General features: G+C 34.9%; 1 long non-coding RNA gene across 1 annotated transcript in view; it reads left to right on the plus strand.

The window, feature by feature from the left end:
* The first annotated feature begins 927 nt into the window (after positions 1-927).
* LOC149134193 (uncharacterized) overlaps positions 928-4,689 on the plus strand; it is a 6,781-nt gene continuing 3,019 nt past the window's right edge. The window contains exon 1 of the long non-coding RNA XR_016242989.1: positions 928-1,650. This is a non-coding gene — a long non-coding RNA (uncharacterized LOC149134193). The remainder of the gene's footprint in view (positions 1,651-4,689) is intronic.

Consider the following 4,689-nt stretch of genomic DNA (forward strand, 5'->3'; position numbering starts at 1 on the left):
AACGGAAAACCTATAAATAATAGTGGGTGCGCAAGTGTACACACACACACATATATATATATATATGTATATTATTTGATGCTTTTACTTATTTCAGTCATTTAACTGCGACCATGCTGGGGTATCGCCTTGAGGAATTTTAGTCGAATGAATCAACATTAGTACCTATTTTTTCAACATAGGTAGTTATTACATCGGTCTCTTTGCCGAACCTCTAAGTTACGGTGGCATCAACATGCCAACACCAGTTGTCAAGCCGTGGTAGGTATGGTGGGGGACAAACACACACACACACACACACACACACACACACATACGACAAGCGTCTTTCAATTTCCGTCCACTAAATCCACTCACCAGTCGTTGGTTGGCCCGAGGCTTTTAGCAGACGCTTGCTCTAGGTGTCACGTGTGAGAGTGAACTCAGAATCATGTGGTGGGGAAGCAAAATTCTTACCACACAGCCACACCTGCGCCTATATGCATACACATGTATTTATTTGTACATACATACATATATATATATATATGTATGTATGTATGTATGTACATATACATATGCACATATGTGTGTGTGTGAGTTTATTTATATTTCGATCGGGTCCTTTTTTTTAGCTACTCTGGAATTTCGCCGATACGTTCACAGATCATCAGGCAAGCTTTGCACAAGCAAAACTCCAGACTAGCAGGAAACTGAATAAAAAAAATAAAAAAAATGAAAAAAAAAGAAAACAAGAAGAAAAGTATTAATGTGTATCATGTTATCAAGAACACGTTCCATAAATCAGAACAGAAGCGCATTTAGTATCCTTGATAGAGTGATTATATTTTTGTATATTGTTAATCAGTATGTTTGCTGGTTATGACATAACTATTCAAAATATTACCGTCGGTTTCGTGCCGACTATAGAACATACGTAATATTGGTTTCAAATTTTGGCACAAGACCAGCAATTTCGAGAATGTGGGCAAGTCAATTTCAATGACATTGTTCTGTAAATTTTCTCTTGTGACGTTTTATATGTGACATATTTTTTGTGTCTTTTCCTGTGACTTTTGTCTGCGATTTCTTTCCAGTAACTTTTGTCTGCCATTTCTTTCCAGGGACTTTTTCAATAAGTTTTTTCAGTGACTTTTTCTTGAGATCTTTTCCATTGACATACCGCCTTACTTTTTCCAATGACTTTTCCTGTCACTTTTTATGTGATTTTTTTCCCTGTTACTTTTCTTGTAGCTTTATCCTGTGACTTTTTCTGTGATTATTTTTTTCAGTGACTTTTTACAATGACATTTCTTATAACTTCTTTAACATTTTTTGTATCTTATTTTTATCAACCTTTCTGTGCTTTTATCTCCCAGTAACTTTTTAATTGAGCCAGATAAATGTAACAAACAAATCGTACAAAAAAATAAACCCGGAGAAAAAAAGAAGAGGTAAATGTAGGTCACATGAGATAATGCAGTCTTAGATATCTCTTAAGACAGTGGAACGTACTGGAGTAGAAAGTCCTTCGTAGGCGTGAATGAAAATCTGACTGACGCATCAACCGAACCATTAGGAATAGCAGCTTCAGAGTGGATCACTTTTAGGTTATATCGCCATCTGTCGTTCCAGTTTTTGCCATAGATTACAAGAGTTAAAATCTGTTGGGTATGTGTTCAACGACACCTGCGTCTTTCAATACATCAATCCTCACAGAAATCTTTACTGCTCCATTCTCTCGATCTTTTCCCCTCGACAAAATCTGTTTTTCTATCTTCTATTTTTGCTATCTATCTATGCAAGTACGCATTATCCATCTATCTATCTATCTATCTATCTATCTATCTATCTATCTATCTATCTATCATATTTAACTTGCTTAAATGTTGTTAGTTACGTCTGTCGACACGTTCAGTCATTAGCGTGTCCGTCACGTTTAGCTCAGGACTTCAAGGGCTTCGTTGTACAATTCACACACGATATGCACACACGCGCGTGCGCACACATACACACATACGCACACGTACACACAAGCACTCACACACACATAGACAAACATATAGATAATGCGTACGCGCATAAGCACGTGTACCTTGTGTATATATGTGCATACTTACATACAAGCGTATATATTCATATATATATATATATGTATGTATATATATATATACATATATGTATGTATGCATGTATATATATATATATGTACATACATACATACATACATACATAACGTACCTCTATATCTGCCTATATACATCCACACAAGTCACTTTTGATTCTGACTGTAACTATTTCGTTGTGAACTACATGCATGCATGCATATAAGCATACATGCATATATAAATACATGCATGCATACATGCATGCATGCTAATATGCATACGTGCATACATACATGCTTGCATACATATATGCATACATGCATATATGCATACATAATGCATGCATGCACCCATCCATTCGTCCATCCGTCCATACATGCATGCATACATACATGTATACATTCATATATGCATGCATACATACATACATACATACATGCATGCATACATACATACATACATACATACATACATACATACATACATACAAAGAAACATGATGTCGGATTCAAACACATAGGCATAGAGGATCATTCATTATCCCGGGTAATGAATACTATCTCCTATCACTTTTGTCATTAATGTAAGTCTGGTAAGAGAAATAGTTATCTTCTTTAAGCGAATGCAAAGAAACAACCTTGATTGAAAAGATCGTAGCAATAATCAAACAGTGAATTACGTACCACGTGGGAAAATTACTATACGTACATAACTACGATAATATCCAGAGTCAGTTACCGCAGGTCATGAAACTATCGAGGAAAATTCCAGCGGACTTTTGCACTTAATCAAGACCTATACCAGCTGAACTGAAAGGCTAGGCAAGATCCCTCGATAAGCTACATGAAAAAACTTAAAGAATGTGGGATAAGTAATACCCAATATTCTCAATTGGTTTAACAAAACTATGTTTATTTTTGTATACTTTCACTTTATTTACATTTGAAAAGTTTTCTCCCGCTTTGTTTTAGTTGTAAAGTCTTTGGTCAGATCTTCGCTATGATGCCATGAACACTTCAAAATTCTATTTCGTATCGTATAAACCAGAGGTTTTCAAACTTTTTGATTTGCGGACCCCTTTATATTTCAGGCTTTATCTTAGGGACCCCCTTATAAACGCTTATGAAATTTATACATAAATATTTGCTTAAAATAACATATATTTTTACATTTATTTATTTGACAGTATTTAACAAATAGGTTTATTGTCAATTAAAAGATCTCGATTAAAAAACATATATAAAATCAAATCGCCCATAAAAAAGTATTTGCTGTCCACGGACCCCTTGTCTTATCCTTGCGGGCCCCTTGTGGTCCGCGGACCACAGTTTGAAAACCCCTGATATAAACCACTTCGAATATTACTTTAGCAAGTTTAAAATGACTTCTTTTGTGCTGTAAACCATTTACCATTTCTGTGGTGCTCCCCAGATCCCTTGATGCCCCAAACACGTGGTTTATCTTGCTTAATGGATGATCCAGCGCTTCTCTGTCAAGAAAAACATTATGAGAAAGTCAGAACGAAACAACGCTGAGGCTTTATCTGATGGGCGAACTGACGCCTAATCGGGAAGGCTTTCGTTGTAGTATTATCAACGCACTGCAAAAGGCGTAACGATGTATGACGACGACGACTCACAAAGCCAGCCACGACACACCGTGTGATTAAACCCGCAACCACACGGTTGTATAGCAAACATCTTAGCTACACAGCCATGCCTGCGCAGATTTCTCAGCCGCTAATCTTTTGTTCGTATGTTTAGTGTGGATGTTTAATACGCATTTTTTGTTATTTTTGCATTTTCGATCTACTTCGAAACTAAATGACTTCATAGAAACGTGAAATATTGTATTAAAAAAAAATGTAGATTCTGTGGAAAGGATAAAAACGTCGTCTGTTTAATTTGGTATTTTTATCAGCTCTCCGCCAATCGACACAAACGCTTTATAACAATACATACTTGAAACAATAGAACTATAAAGAAAATGAAAACACATTCATATGGGTTATCTACTACACGTTACGATTTATGTTAAAAGCGGTCAATTAGCACAGTCGTTAGAGCGTTCGGTAACACTATCTTTTTACACTCTGAGTTCAAACTTCACCAAGGTCAATTTCTTTTTCGCTTTTCATTCTTCCGGGGTTAGTAGATAAAAATATCAATGAAGAGCAATAACAGGAAATCAGAATTCTAAGTTACCAGGAATTTATTCTTTTGTGGAAAGCACGTAGTGTTTATTATCAAGAAAACCACCAGAGTTCACTCGCCAACTGTTTGATGTATTTGCTCGACATAAATTAACATCAATGAACTTTCTAATGAATCTAATAAATTCACATCAATGAACTTTTCTAATGAATCGAACAACAAAATATATTCAATTTTAACGTGTATAAGGAACCCTTTTTTGTCAAAAATTAACTTTAAAAAATATGGGAGTTTCTTATACTTGGATAGTATTATAATCCCTTGCAAAACCTTTTTTTTTTCAAATTTTAAGTCCCTAAAATTACGGGGTTCCTTATACACGTTAAAATACGGTATGTATATATATATATATATATATATATATATATATATATATATATATATATATA

This window comes from Octopus bimaculoides, chromosome 9, assembly GCF_046866305.1.
Source record: "Octopus bimaculoides isolate indiv1 chromosome 9, ASM4686630v1, whole genome shotgun sequence".
NCBI lineage: Eukaryota > Metazoa > Mollusca > Cephalopoda > Octopoda > Octopodidae > Octopus > Octopus bimaculoides.